Source organism: Talpa occidentalis, unplaced genomic scaffold (assembly GCF_014898055.3).
Source record: "Talpa occidentalis isolate TD23 unplaced genomic scaffold, MPIMG_talOcc4v2.1 talOcc4.6, whole genome shotgun sequence".
Classification (NCBI taxonomy): domain Eukaryota; kingdom Metazoa; phylum Chordata; class Mammalia; order Eulipotyphla; family Talpidae; genus Talpa; species Talpa occidentalis.
The window spans coordinates 110,668,996-110,685,396 of record NW_023604972.1 but is presented as its reverse complement, the minus strand read 5'-3'; the positions used below and the strand labels follow the sequence as shown (position 1 = coordinate 110,685,396).

Below are 16,401 nucleotides of genomic sequence, written 5' to 3'. Positions count from 1 at the left end.
TTAACACTCTGTGTTATTTTTCTACAACTGCTATTACAAATCAGCACAATTTACTGGCCTAAAAGCACAAATTGATTTTCTTATGGTTCTGCAGGTTAGAAACCTAACATGAATATAGCTAAGGTAAAATCAAAACATTTATAGTGCTGCTTTCCTTCTGGATGCCCAGTGGGGGGAATTCAATTTCTCATCTTTTCTAGCTTTTAGAGATCACCTGCATTGTAGCTTGTGACTACTTCTCCATTTTCAAAGCCAGCATCGTGTCTTCTCTGACTCATCTTGGAAAGGTTCTCTACTTTTCACAACTTTGTGTTGTATTAGATCCAAGTGGATATTTAGGATAATCTGTCAAACAATTCTGTTCCCTTAATCATATTGGCAATTGTGATAATGTTAAGTAACATATTCATAATGTCCAGGAACTAGGATGTCAATCTTTGGAGGCCATTTTCCTGCTTCCACATTCTGAACTAAGGACAACAAACTTTCTTTTTTTAAAATTTTATATATTTTTTACATCATTTTTCATTTTTGCACAATGTATGCATTTTCATCCGGGTTATAGTCCCCATAAAATTCCCACCCCCCTTGTTTTAATCCTATTCCCTTTACCCCCCCATGTAGTGTATCTCTGGTTTATAGTTGCTTGTTGATTTTGATTTTTTCTTTAGTATAATTAGTCTTTTTCCTGGTCCCTTATTTAGGTTTTCTAGATTCCTGCTATGAGTGAGACCATCTGGTATTTTTCTTTTTCTTTCTGGCTTATTTCGCTGAGCATGATCCCTTCCAGCTCCATCTATGTTGCTGCAAATTGCATGAGTTTATCTTTTTTGATTGCTGAGTAATATTCTATTGTGTATATGTACCACGTCTTCTTGATCCAGTCATCTATTTTTGGGCATTTGGGTTGTTTCCATAGCCTACCTATTGTAAATAGTGTTGTTATAAACATAGAAGTGCAGGTGTCATTTTGAATTAATGTTTTTGTATCCTTTGGGTAGATACCTAGGAGTGGAATTGCTGGATCATATGGAAGCTCCATCTTTAGCAGAATGAGGAATCTCCACACAGCTTTCCATAGTGGTTGGACCAGTTTGCATTCCCACCAGCAGTGCAGGAGAGTTCCTTTTTCTCCACATCCTTTCCAGCATATGTTGTTGCTTGTTTTTTTAATATGTGCCATTCTCACTGGTGTAAGATGGTATTTCATTGTAGTTTTGGTTTGCATTTCCCTGATTACAAGTGATGTTGAACATTTTTTCATATGCCTGTTGGCCATTTCTGTTTCCTCTTTGGAGAAGTTTCTTTTGCTCTTCTGCCCGTTTTTTGACTGGGTTATTAACTTTTTTTTTTTTTGTTGAATCTCTTCAGCTCTTTGTAGATTTTTGTGATCAGTCCTTTATCATTAGTGTTGTGTGCCAAAATTTTCTCCCCATTGGTGGGGTGTCTCTTTGTGTTTGTTACTGTCTCTTTTGCTGTACAGCTCTTTAGTTTGATGTAGTCCCAGCTGTTTATCTTTGCCATCACTAATACTGCTTTGGGTGATGTGTCTTTAAAGATGTTACTGAGGTATATGTCATGTAGTATTTCTCCTGTATTTCCGTCTATATATTTTATGGTTTCAGGTCTATGTCTAGTTGTTTAATCCATTTTGAGCTGGTTTTTGTGCATGGTGTGAGGTAGTAGTCAAGCTTCATTCTTTTGCATGTAGCAACCCAGTTTAAGGTCAACAAACTTTTGCTTCAGTCCATCTTGTTAATAATGAGGATTTAGAATGAATTACTTGTATGAAAAGACAAAATTTAGAAAATGTAAATAATGATTTGAAAAATATGCTATGGGGTTTTTTCCATGAGGACAAGAAAGTACAGTGCTGTGTTTAAGTGCAGTCATATTCACTGAGAGGGTTTAAACTGTTTTTGTTTGTTTGTGTTAAAGACTTTCTTTCCTTCTTTCTCTCTTTCTTTCTCTCTTTCTCTTTCTCTCTCTCTTTCTCTTTCTCTCTCTCTTTCTTTTTCTCTTTCTTTCTCTCTTTTTCTTCCTTCGTAGAAGAGCAGGGGTGTAGGCCAGAGGTGCAGGGGATAATAGCATTCACCAGAGAGAGAGTGGGGAGCAAAGCAGGCAGATTTACTGAAATACACTGCTGAGGGGAGCAGCAGGTGACAGAAGAGGTCTGCTGTGCTATATGTGGGTTAGTTTCCTGGTTGGGGGTTGAACGCAGGCCATCATGGTAGGCCACCAGGGAGGTCCCAGAGGGCTTGAACTGTTTATCACTATTATAATGCAGACCTTCCGTGTAATGGAAAAATAATACCCATGTCAATAAATTGGTAAAAGATTTAAGTAATAAAATTACACAAAGACTTAGCATAATCGTTGGAACAAGAATCAAAATTGCTAGTTTCTCCATCTCTACAGACATACAGTTATTCCAGGATCAATAGAATGATAGCAATATGTTCCTCCCATTAGGTGTTTCTTGGGAAAGAGAGAAAACAAGTGGGAGAAAAACAGACAGGAAAATAGGGAAGTTTCTTTACCCATCTGGCATAGGATCATATAGAGTAATAATTAAGAGCAAAGACCATCTGGAGCAAGGTTGGGTTATCTGAGAGCTGTGTGCATTGCTATATAAATAGCACTTTAAATCCTATATCCCAAAATCCTCAAAATGTTTGCGAAGAAGCTCTGGTATTGTGTTCTTAAAGTTACTTATATCTATTATATTTGTATGGTGGAAATATTATGTAATAATGTGATTCTACACTTGTTTTTCTAACTTCTCATTAGGGAATTTGTGTTAGGAATTCAATGGGTCATGGTGGGAATATTTATTTCTTGCAAATCGGTCAATGATAGAAATTAGGGATTCTTTCCCCTTGTAGCACTGATTGGTAAATGTTTTCCAGAACATGACTGCATATAATTCTACACAAAGCCATCTTCGTTTAAGAAAACATTTTTCCTCTATTAACATTAAGTAAAGGAGAAGAATCATTTTGTTATAAAGAGTTTTTATCTCTTCATACTTGAGAAACAAAATTGGTATAAAAAGACATAGGGTAAAGACTTTCAAACACCTTATTAGGAGGTTAGAATGAACTATTTCTCATGACTCATGAAGTTCCCCATCAGGTAGAATTGACACGCCCTAGTGACCAGTGGCTGAAGTCAAAAACTGTTATAGATGCTATCATCAGTGGGGGTTGCTGGTGAGGCTGGATAGCCCAAGCGAAAATGCAAACAAAGTATGTTTGGGGGTGGAGACTCTGGTAAGAAACATAAGGGACTGCAGAAGCAGCCCCCAGGATTCAGTGTTCAGGATTCAGCTTTTGGGATGTCAGTGATCCCGGATTTAGTGATTTCTGAACCCACCATGTTGGTCTTCCAGAAGGCTGTTGTGGGCCTCTGAAGGATGTGGAGAGGATTCCATCAGCCAACCTCAGAGAAGAAACCTTCGGAGGCTTTGCAAGTAGCCAAGCTACTTAAACTGTTCCCAGTTTTGCTGCTCTTACAGCTTGGCAGGGAAGGCGAAGACCCAGAGCAGAGCGCCTCACTGAGCTGGGTGAGTGTGGCCATTTATCGGGTTGTTAAATGTCTGCAGCTGCTGTTTGGAGTGTCGCTTGTTTAGTTCAGAGCTGGGGCATCTCGGCAGTTCTGGTGAGCATCTCCTGTTGTGTCTTCTGCTGTCTTTGTGAGTTGGATCCCTGTGTTTGTGTTTAAGACTTTATTTATTTAAAGATTTTACTTATTTTTTTTGCTTAGAAGTTGGGTGTAGGCCAGAAGTGTGGAGGGTGAGAGGATTCACCAGAGACAGAGTGGGGAGCATAACAGGCAGAATGACTGAAATACACTGCTGAGGGGAGCAGCAGGTGAGACAGGAGAGGTCTGCTGCGCCATGTGGGTAGCTCCCTGGTGGGGGATGGAACTCATGCTGCAGTGGCTGGCAATAGTTTGAGACCCCTGAGACTTTAGCCCTTGCACCACCAGGGAGGCACTGTGTTTAAGACTTTAAAACACTGGACACTGCTTTGGGTAAGGTAAACAGCGATTTTTGGCCACAGTTACTTTTTGTTTTTCCCTGGTTTGTTAAATAATCCCATTGTTGTTGTTCCCTGACCCTGAGTAGTCTTGCAATTGTGTGCGCAGATGAAGAACTCAGACAGTGACTGGTAATCTGTTTGGTCAGTATCCTTTGCAGTTTCAGTGTCCCTTGCTGCCCTGTATCACCTTTACTTTAATGAGGAATCTACTGCCATTTGTAAAATTTTATTAAGAATTTATGGTTTCTCAGTAAAAATCTATAATATATCCTCTAAAGTTTTATTGTTTTTGTAAAAATTTCCTTTGATACATACTTGAATTCTTAGCTAATGAATGATCTGTTTGAATTTCGTATTTGTATAACCTATTACCTAGTAAGGCACAGTTTACCTAACTTGATATGCAATTAGGAAAATGGAAAATATGAGCTTGAGTGTTTCTGATTTTCTATGTGAGATGTCAAAACCTTAAATATGGAACTGTAAAGAAAAAATTAAAAAACAAAGAGACTCTAAGGTGTTTTCCCTGGAAATTCTTAAGAATGACTGTGGGGAGCTTCACACTTTTCCCACCTTCCCACTGATCATGAGCACTCGGCTAAACGGCGTGGCGTGGCGTGGCGTGGTGTCACGCTGAAGACCGAAGAGTGGAGTGGAGTAGATGGAGCAGTGCGGCGAGCTGTGCTAGAACCGGTAATGAACCTACCCGGCATGGGTTGGTTGCGCTGCAATTACTAATAACCTTAGCTCTCAGATGCCACATGTTCAGCTTTGCTAGTTCATGAACGTGAACTACACCTTTATGTTAGAAATGTAATTTTTTTTTAAAAAAATACTAAAAATAGATTATGACAATATATTTTCCCATTAGGAAGGAGTCATCTTTGCTAGTACTTGCTAGTAAAATGATGAGGTTTCAAAAATGAATTAACAATAGTCAATAAAAGAAAACAAGATAAAATTCAACCAACCAAATACATAAAAAAATAAGAACAGAATGCTAGGCGTCTTGAGACACAATTTGCAGAGAAATTCTGTAATTGGAAGAGTTGGTGTTAAATCTTGCATTGTTAAATGACTTTTCACAGGAATTATATTGACACAATTTTGATGCATTTTTCCATTAGAAAACCAATTTCCACCTAAGTGGTAAAATCAAGCTGCAGCTTGATTGTTATAGTGAGAAGGATTATGCTGTCAAGTAGGATAGATCCTTGTGAAGGCAGTATTTTTGTTTAGACAAATCCTGAAAATTATTTGAGTGCAGAATAACAACAGAGGTCAAATGTAAAATAAGCTTTAAAGAAAAGTTGTTTCTCTTCTTTCTTAAATAGAATGACTAGCTCAATCCATTCTAGAAAGTAACATCCAACAAATTTTAAAAATCATTTAGATTATATTGAATGCTCTAGACATTTATTTTCTATGTTGGTTTGTACTTTTGTGGCTAATGTTATTTTTCTTCTCTTCCAATGTGTAATATTTTTTCCTAACAGTCTTTAATTTGGTGTGATTCTTTTGTTATTTGAATATCATCTTCTGAAATCAGTTATGGTCAATGGAGAAGTTTTATTTTTAGATTGTTTTAACATACTTGGTTTGATTCTCTGGCTTGTGACTGGTATGGTAATTTCTGACTCTAGGTTTGGTCCTAGAGAAAACAATAAATACCTGCTTTGTTTAGTGCAGGTTGAATGAACATCTACCCTTGAGAGATTTCAAAGTTGTTTGTTATTTTTAAGGTGTATAAGCCATAGTTTTGGTAAATCACAGACTTCATTGATGAACATGTAACCTATTGAAACTGAGTTTTTCAATAACAAAATATGTAACTTTATTGGGTTGTTTAAACGTACTGTCATAGTGGATTTTCTCTCTTGAATTCCTAGTAGATAAAATCAATTACTATCTGCCTGAAGAATGTATTGCAAGAAACATGAGGTCAGAGCTCCTTGAAAGCTAGGAGTTCTAGTTAAAAGTCCATGTCCTGATAGTACATAGAGGCAGAAAATCAGATTAATAAACATGAGACTGAGTGAGGTGGTCATTATTAACAGGATAGCAAAAAAGAAAAAAATGTCCATTTAGATATTGAGTTCCCTGGAACAGGGGCCCTTGTATGTACATATTCTCTAGACACATGTGGAATCCCAGAGTCTCTGGCACTCATAAATAATGAACTATATTTATTCTATAAAATAAGATCAACAGTATGATCTTAGCTTTGGCAACAGTAGGAAGTGAAGACAGAACTTTAATCTGATAAATGTACCTTGGTTGGCATGTGTAGAGCATTGTTGTTGGCATTCAATGCATTGGCTCCACATGACCTCTGTAGCCAAGGATAATGGCACAGCAGAGTGCAGTTGAACAGTTTACCTTCTCTATTGATGATTATGTGGACTCCCTTTCCCCTTTCCTCCGCTCATCCCTTTATTTTTTCTTCTCTGTACCTTAAGGTTATAACTCTTGATTTCCTTTGAGAAGGGTTATACTTATAATTCTATAATGCCAAAAGCCAAGGAAACATTTATTACAATGTTAAAAGGAATGGAAACAAGAATCAAAATTGGATAAGCTCTGTAGGCATGAATAGTCATAGCAAGATTTTGGGAGGAATGTAATGTGTTATCATGGCACAACAGAGGATTAGGAATCAGAGGACTTCAACTGTAGCCTCTGCCATTGATCAGCAGCACGACCTTGAGAACTTGAATTATTTATCATTATAATGAGGCATTTAGAAAACCAGGGCTCTTGATAGTCAACTATTGTGCGATTTTACCATAGCCTGCAATAATGGATTCAAACCTGAGCTAAACTCTGAATTCTTAGCAGTGCATGTGCTTTAAAATATATTTTGCTACTTCTTTAAAAAACTGAGAAATGGCAAATGCATAGCTTACTGTAGCCTTTGGGCTTTATATCAACTTGCTCTTGATAGTTTTATACCTAAAGGACAACATATATCAAGGGGATGATCTTCTCTGTAACTCTTGACATATTTTACATCATCACACCAATGCATTCTCGGCTACTTAAGCCAGTGCTACTGTGGCAGTCAAGGTCTAAAAGAGTCCTTGGTTGACTTAAGTGAAATGAAATTTTCAGTGCTTCCTAACACTTTCTATTAAAATATATTTGTTATAGTGGTAATTGTTGGTAGGTGACAGCAGACATTGATAGAAAAAAATACACCTTTTAGCCAGTGACAGAAATCAGTACTTAATTGTGTCTGTACAGAGAAATGTTTCTGAAGATCATTGTTTTTCAATGGCAGAGGTAATGTTCAGTATTGCATTTGAATCTCACTGGTTCATTATAATATAGATTAGAAAATTTAGTAGCCTAGCTGAATAGCCTAAACTGAAAGATTTAGAGAAGTCTGAGTGTTTTCCACCATTTTAGTCTGAATTAAACACTGTTGATGCCAATAAGTGGTCTATTATTTCTATATTGATGCCATTTCTCCCATAACAATTGCTACCCTTTGGAAGTATTGCATTAGTCAAATATAGATATTGTTTATTCATTCATAAAGAATAATTTATGATTTTGCCAAAGAAATGTTCATTGTTCTCTGAATAACAACATGAAGATTATTTTCTCCCCAGTAAATCCAGAAAATCAGGGATTAAAATGTACCAACTTAGAAAACCTTACAAACATTATACTGAAGAAAAGAAACTAGTCCCATACTAACCAATGGTGATTGAGGTAATAAAGGGTTTTATTTTGGAGAGATTGGAAGGTAGGATCAAAGGTCATGGATTGCCTCAATGGAGGCATGAAGGAACTTTGTAGGGTGATGCCTGTGCTATATATTTTATTTGGTGTGGTGGTTATACAGATATAATTCAGCTGTCAGAATTAATCATCTTAAATATTTAAGATCTGTGTATTTTATTGCATAAGAATTCTACTTCAGTAAAAAAATAATGTGAAAGCAGATTATTCTGAAAAATTTATCTCTATGCAAAGAAAACCAACAACTTTGAATTATAAAAGTATATGGGGCTTCCAATTTCAGAATGGTAGTTTGAGGAACTCTTTGGACTTTATTTCTGGTGAAATAATAAAAAGGGGTAATATTTTCTTTTTATTTTGCATCATTGTTCATTTTTCATTCAAATATTTTTTTTTTAGTATTTTCTTTTCTCAGGTGTATTCCCCATAGAATTTCCACCACCAAATTCACACATGCGCCATCAACATAGTCCCTTGTGCTCCTCCCGTCCACTTTTCAATCCCTCTGCCTCCCCCTCCCCTACAGAATGTCTCTGATTTATAGTTGTCTGTTTATTTTTGTTTGGTTTGGTTGTGTTTTTTTTTTTTAATATTATTTTTTTCCCTGATCCTTTATTTGGTTTCCCTATGTTCGTCCTATAAGTGAAACCATCTGATGTATTTTTTAAAGATTTATTTATTTATGCACGCAAGAACTGGGGTACAGGCCAGAGCTGTGGAGGGGCAGTGGGAGGATTCACCAGAGACAGAGTGGGGAACAGAACAGGCAGACTGACTGAAGTACACTGCTGAGGGGAGCAGCAGATGAGTCAGAAGAGGTCTACTGCGCCATGTGGGCTGCTCCCCAGCTGGCTGGGGATCGAACTTGTGCTTCAGCGGCTGCGGACACCTTCATAGGTTGCGTCTTAACTCTTTGTGCCACCAGGGAAGCCCCCCATCTGATATTTTTCTTTTGCCTTCTGACTTATTTCACTGACATAATCCCTTCTAGCTCCATCCATGTTGCTGTGAATGGCATTGATTTATTGGTTTTGATTGCTGAATAGTATTCCATTGTCTATATCTGTGACATCTTTTTTTTTCTTTTTCAATAAAGTATATTTATTCTTTTTAAAGATTTATCTATTTATGCATACAAGAACTGGCATAAAGGCCAGAGGTGTGGGGGGTGAGAGGATTCACCAGAGACAGAGTGGGGAACAGAACAGGCAGATCAATCGACCAAAATACACTGCTGAGGGGAGCAGCAGGCGAGTCAGGAGAGGCCTGCTGTGCTATGTGGGTTAGCTCCCTGGCCAGGGCTTGAACTCATGTTGCAGTGGCTGTGGATAGCCTCATAAGTTGTGCCTTAACCCCTTGCGCCACCAGGGAAGCCCTAAAGTATTTTTATTTTTATTTTATTATTTTTTATTTTTTTAAATAAATTTTATTTTTATATTCCCCATACAATTGCAACCCCCTTATTTTGACCCCAATCCCTCCCCTCCCTGCCCCCCACCCCCCATAGAGTGTCTCTGGTTCATAGTTTTTTGTTGATTTTGATTTTCACTTTCTTATAGTTATTCATTTTCCTGGTCCCTTATTTAAGTTTTCTAGATTCCTGCTGTGAGTGAGACCATCCGGTATTTTTCTTTTTCTTTCTGGCTTATTTCGCTGAGCATGATCCCTTCCAGCGCCATCCATGTTGCTGCAATGTGCATGTGTTTATCTTTTTTGAATGCTGAGTAATATTCCATGGTGTATATGTACCACATCTTCTTGATCCAGTCATCTATTTTTGTGCATCTGGGCTGTTTCCAAAGCTTAGCTATTGTAAACAGTGCTGCTATAAACATAGAGGTGCAGGTGCTCTTTGGAATTGATGTTTCTGTGTCCTTTGGGTAAATACCTAGGAGTGGAATTGCTGGGTCATATGGAAGCTCTATGTTTAGTAGGTCCAGAAATCTCCACACAGCTCTCCATAGTGGTTGGACCAGTTTGCACTCCCACCAACAGTGCAGGAGAGTTCCTTTTTCTCCACATCCTCGCCAACATTTGTTGTTGCTAGTTTTTTTAATATGTGCCCTTCTCACTGGTGTAAGATGGTATCTCATGGTAGTTTTGATTGGCATTTCCCTGATGACAAGTGATGTTGAACATTTTTTCATATGCCTGTTGGCCATTTGCATTTCCTCTTCAGAGAAGTTTCTTTTTAGCTCTTCTGCCCATTTTTTGACTGGATTATTTTCTTTGTTTGTGTTGAGTCTCATCAGCTCTTTGCAGATTTTTGTGATCAGTCCTTTATCATTAGTGTTGTGTGCAAAAATGTTCTCCCAGTCGGTGGGGTTTCTCTTTGTTTTTGTTATTGTCTCTTTTGCTGTGCAGAAGCTCTTTAATTTGATGTAGTCCCAGCTGTTTATCTTTGCCTTCACTATCACTGCTTTGGGTGATTTGTCTGTAAAGATGTCTTTGATGTGCATATCTATGTGACATCTTTTTGATCCAGTCATCTATTTCTGGGCATTTGGGTTGTTTCCAAGTCTTTCCTATTACAAATAGTGCTGCAACAAACATAGGGGTACTAGTATCAAAATGGGTAATAATTATATCAAAACTCAATCATCTGAAGTTTCTTGGAATTGTCCTAGTGACAACTACTGCTGCATTTATATTGATAGGGTGGCCACTGTGGCATCTTCAATGGTAATTTGTAACCAGCAGGATCCTGACATCCACCCGCACTACAGATTTTGGCAGAGACTTATGCAATGAAAACAGTTATGTGCTTTCTAATGAAATGTCATTTTATAACACGGTTACTTTTAAAAATCTGCACAACAGCCATGTCCTTGTTTGCTGTTCCTTTCTCAACCTCCCATGTTCACCTTCCCCTGTCATCTGCCCCCTCAATGCCCATTGACTCCAGCTGCAGATATTTAAAGTGTTGAGTGAAGTCATTTTGATTGAGTTATTCACTTTCGCTCAGAGGTATACATGTTATTATTAAGCTCTTTTTTTCTCTTGTCAGACACCATACACATATAAATACACAATTACTAGGTACTTCCTAAATAGAGGGTCTTTGACTGGACTTTGCCAGCTCTCATGGGGCACTCTTCATTTCAACTCCTTTGTGTTTTCTCCTGATTTCCAGAAGTCCCTGATGCTGATTTTGCTGTACAAGGCAACTGCAATTTGGAATCAGATAAAACTAGGTTTTAATCTGTGTGTCATTACTTACTAGCTGTGTTTTGATGGTGAAGATCTTTTTTTTTTTTTGAGGATTTTTTTTTAAAGGTTTTTTTTTTAAAGATTTATTTATTCATGCATACACGAACCGGGGTACAGGCCACATGTGCGGGAGGGTGAGAGGATTCATCAGACAGAGTGGGGAACAGAACAGGCAGACTGACTGAAATACACTGCTGAGGGGAGCAGTGGGAGAGACAGGAGATGTCTGCCGCGCCATGTGGGTATCTCCCTGGCTGGCCGGGATCAAACCCGCTCTGCAGAGGCAAGGGACAGCTTCACAGCACTGCACTCAACCGCCTGCATCACCAGGGAGGCCCTGTTGGTGAAGATCTTCATCAATTTTTTTATTTTTAAAATAATTTTTAATTGAACTTCCATTGTATTATATAAAGTTTCGGTGTGCATTGTTGAAAATCAACACAGGTATATACTACATAAATACACCACCACTTCTGTTTCCTTATCTGTAAAACGAAGATAGTACTTTCCAGGTTGTAAAAATCAAATGGGATAAGACATGAGAAAGTATTACTATTTAGAAGTCATGTACTAAACCACTCTAACTTCAACTAGCATTGTGGGTACAGAGAGTGAGATTAGAGTCACAAACCATCCATAAATGCAGACAGGCAGAAAACCCCACTTTGTACTAGCACCAAACTGCTTTGCCTCAGTCCACAATGACTTGGGAAGTTGCAAATAGGAAGGTAAAAGACAAAGCCATTCAGGGAATAGTCTTTATAAGAGAAATGCATATTACTGCCCAAAGTTGATTGTTCTTTCTGCAAGATTTTAAAAATGACACCAAAGGGAAATGTGTTTCTATTTGTCTTTTCTCTATTATTGTATTGCTGCAGAATATGTAATTTTTCACAATGATTTACAATGTAGCATTTAAATTATGGTTGGGAAATCCAGAAATCTGAAATAATTTTCTTCTATGCAAGTGTAAGTACCGTTTTAGCAAACTTTATGTCAATGCACTATACACTCTGGGTATTTCTCAGAGTAGTACAGGCAATACTGTAATCTGTCTGGAAAAGAACAAAAGTACTGTGAGTTATTGCACTGCATGTTGCTATTAACAAAGTAGGTTAAGACCAGTGACAGTTTAGTTCAAAAATATTTTCTGAGGTTATCTGCTACATTAGATGTGACTTTTTTAAAACCTGTTCTCTGTTTTCATTTTTTCCTCCTCTTTCTTTCTTTTTCTCCTATCTTCTATCTAATGTGTCATGCCATCTCCCTCCTTTTTTCCCTTCTTCCTGTCCCCTGCTGTCCAGCTATGACCTGTCTGTCTTTACCTTGAGAGGATACTGGGAGGAGTTAGAGAAGAATTTAGTGGTGTGGAGGTAGGTGCTAGGATGTGTCAACTTTGTTAATTTTATTAGCATGATTTTCTGGGATTCCAATAAAAACTAAAATTATGAGGAGTCTATTTAGAGACGTTTACCTCTGTTACTGCTAATGGACCCTTACTAAAATGAAATGGAACCAGATACTTTTAGTTGATGTTGCTAGCTGTTTTGGTGATACACAAACTGATTGTATTTATTTTAAATGTTATTTTAATCCAGAGATTATCTTAATTTGTGAAATATCAGTGTGTTCTTTTCAAAAATGAAATTTTGAATTCTTGAGTGCTTTGGTGCTTTACGGCAGATAGCCGTAAAGCCAGATCATCACTTTGTGGTTATACAGAACCATAAGCAGGAACATACAGTCGTTCCCTCAGAGGTCTTCTAGAAAGAACTATAACTCCTACTGAGATATTCTTGAGGTTTCATGTTTTCTTTCCAGATGTGCTCTAAGGCTGTCTAAGGTTTCAAGGTTTCCATTTATTTATTTATTTGTTTATTCAAAGATTATTTATGCATACAAGAACTGGGGTACAGGCCAGAAGTGCGGGGGGTGAGAGGATTCACCAGAGACAGAGTGGGGAACAGAACAGGCCTATGGACTGCTATAGGACTGCCTATACACTGCTAAAGGGAGCAGAGGGCGAGTCAGGAAGGGTCTGCTGTGCCATGTGGGTAGCTCCTTGGTTGGGGATCAAACTCCTGCTGCAGTGGCTGCGGATAGCTTCATAATGCTACATCTTAAACCTTTGTGCCACCAGGGAGGCCCTCAAGGTTTCCTTTTAAATCCATTAATCTAAGTAACGAATGCTTGGGAGAAGGCATTCTCCATATGTTTGATTTTGCATATTCATTCTGTACTTTGTAGTTTGTTATCACTTATAAGCACAGACTAGTCCTTGGGCTTTTGAGAAAATAATGCCAGTATATGAACATTAAATACTTAATTCACTATTAAAAGTCTATCAGGTACTCTCCCATGGGATAGAGGTGACAAAGTCAAGGAAACAGATTCTTGCTCTAGCCAAAGCCCTCATACATGGGGACTAAAGGCAGCAAATGACATTTACACTATAATTAAGAAACTGTGATGAGAACAAAAGTGGAGTTTCTCATCCAGAGAAGACTTCTTGGAAAAACTAAAAGAAAGAAATATCTTAAATAAGTTAGAAGAAAGAATAAGAATGAACTAGGAAAAGAGTAAAGGAGGAAGACAATTTCTTATAAAGTATATGAACAGAAGCAGAGAGGAAGGTCTTATGCAGGATTTCTAATTTTATTGTATGGTCAATGTTAGAGGCTTTTGAAAGATTTAAAAAAAGCACTGTTCTGATACTAGCTTCACTTTTGGTAAGTCAGTACTTAGCAATGAATTCTAGATGAGTAGAAATGAAGGTCTGGGCAATCAGTCAAGACTGTCTCAGGAAACTAGAATTACAGTGACTGGGATCTGGACTAAGTAATTAATAGGAATAAAGGGGGAGAAAAGTGTGGCTTTAGAGATATTCATTAGATAACACCCTTAATACTTTGCTATTACTTGGATGAAGTCTTTGAATAAGGCAAGGGAGACTAGGTCAGGTTTCCGAAGTGAACACCCACATGGAGGGACATGCTAGTGACGGGGACAGAGTACATACAAAAAGCAATCATTAGGGCCAAGTATAAACATATAGATGATATATTTGATTTTGCATATCAGAGTTTTGAAATGTCAGACCTACACATTGTCATGTGTACAATTGTACAATATCCGGTGTGCAATTAGATATAGAGACCTAGAATCCAGAAGGCAGATAGAGGTTATCAAATACATTTAAAAACAGAGAAATAAGCCAGAAAGAAAAAGAAAAATACTGGATGGTTTCACTTATAGGAGGAATGTAGGGGATCCAAATAAGGGATCAGGGAAAAAAGTAATTATAATAAAGTAAAAATCAAAATCAATAGGCAATTATAAACCAGAAACATTCTAAAGGGGAAGAAGGGAGTTGCATCAAAACATGGGTGGGAAGCGCACAGGGGACGCTGGTGATGGTACATGGGTGAATGGGTAATGGGAATTACATGGGTACTATACCCAAGATGATAAAGCATACATTGTATAAAAATGAAGCCTGATGTAAAAAATATATAAAGTAGTAATAAAAAATTAACAAACATAGGTGAAGATTGAGCTAATGGTGGTAGATGGTATTACTTTGAGATGGGATGTGTGCAATAAGAAAAGATTCTAGTCCAGACTCATTTTCTGAGGTTGAATGGTAATTGCCTAAATTTATCTAAACCCAGTCAGTTATTCCTTACTTTTATCTATTATAGTAAGACACTTACCAGAACCTGAATGATAGTAATTCATTAGCTAACCTATCAGCAGAATGAACTTGTCTACCAAATGATTCAATGAAAGACATTAATTCAAAATATGTATTCTAATCTAAAAAAGATATGTTTTCATCTGATAAGTTATTACTGTATTATATTTTCAAATTATCAGAATAGTTTGTGTTATGACATTTCTCTAGTAATTTTCAAGAGCTCTTGGGATATATAAAGGGAGTAGAGTTTATGATTTTCTTTACATTTTCTTAAAACATCAGGTAAAAATGCATACTGCTGACATTTAATAAATATTTACTGTCTCAGGGAAAAAAAGAGTATTACCAAGTTTCTTAAATTAAGATTTAAAGTCAACTAGTGTTTATTAGATTATTACTAATTCTAACCATAAACTTAATCTTATGCAGAGAATATTCCATTGTGTAGATGGAAGGTTTTAGTAGGAAAGCTGAATGCTGCTGGAGCATGGACAAAGTGTACGGAGCAGAACTAATGATGTCAATATCCCATCTTCATTTATCAGCTGAATGAGCTACTTTGTTCAATGAATCATCTCTCCACACTTATTTTTTCATGGTTCTGTTCTCTTCTTTCTGCTTTGTCTCAGTAGAGGTCAATGGAAATTTCAAGAATTTAAAATTTCTGACTTGAATCCTGTATTAGGGATAATAATAAACTTTGAACCTTATACAAAATATCAAACATGGAAAATTGACCATAGTTGTATCAGTTTCCTAAGACTATAACAATAGCACAAACTGGGTAACATAAAAACAAGGGAAACTGATTCTTACATAAAAATATAGGGGCAAGAAGTTCAAAATCATGGTGTTCACAGGGCCATGCTCTATTGGAATTCTGCAGCAGAGGAGCCTTAGCTCTTTCAGCGTCTGGTAACACAGTTGTCCCTGCTCTTTTAGATGCTGCACTTCAATCTCGCCTCCCTGGTCATGTGGCATCTTCTCCCTATGCCTGTGTATTCACAAGCTATCACATCTGTTTGTGTGTCTGTGTCTATGTTTTACTGTTCTTATAAGGATGCCAGTGTCATAGTCACTTAGGAATTATGCTAATGACCCCATTTTAACATAACCACATCTGCAATGACCCTATTTCTAAAAACGGAAATATAAATACCAGAGGTTAGTACTTTAATATATCTTTTTGTGGGACATAATTCAAACCCATAACTGGTTTTTTTGTGTGTGTGTATGTAGAAGAACTGGGGTGTAGGCCAGGGGTAGAATGGAGGGGGCAGGCTAAGAGGATTCATAAGAGACAGAGTGAGGAGCAGGACAGATGGATTTACTGAAATACACTGCTGAAGGGAGCAGCAAACGAGACAGGAGAGGTCTGCTGGGCCATGTATAACAGTGGTTCTTTCCCAAAGATAAATTAATTTCTGTATATCCAGAAGGTATATAATTGGGAACAAAAAGAATTTAATGTCCTTTCTTGCTTATATGATATCACAAATAAAGTCAGAAAACCTGTCATTTCAAAACATATGTTTTCCTTAGAAACTGCTGGAAGATATTTTTAAATGGTGACATTCAAAGTTTCAAGACAAAGTGGACAATTTAACTTTCAATAATTATGGAACAAAAAAAAATTCCCTTTATATAATCATTGGTTTTAACATCATTGCAAATATTTGAACAATTTTAAAGATTGTAAAATAT

At 37.2% G+C, this 16,401-nt stretch overlaps 1 pseudogene; it reads left to right on the top strand.

Annotated features, from left to right (window-relative positions):
* The window catches only part of LOC119261068 (60S ribosomal protein L35-like), a 108,125-nt pseudogene that overhangs the window by 12,707 nt on the left and 79,017 nt on the right, over positions 1-16,401 (top strand).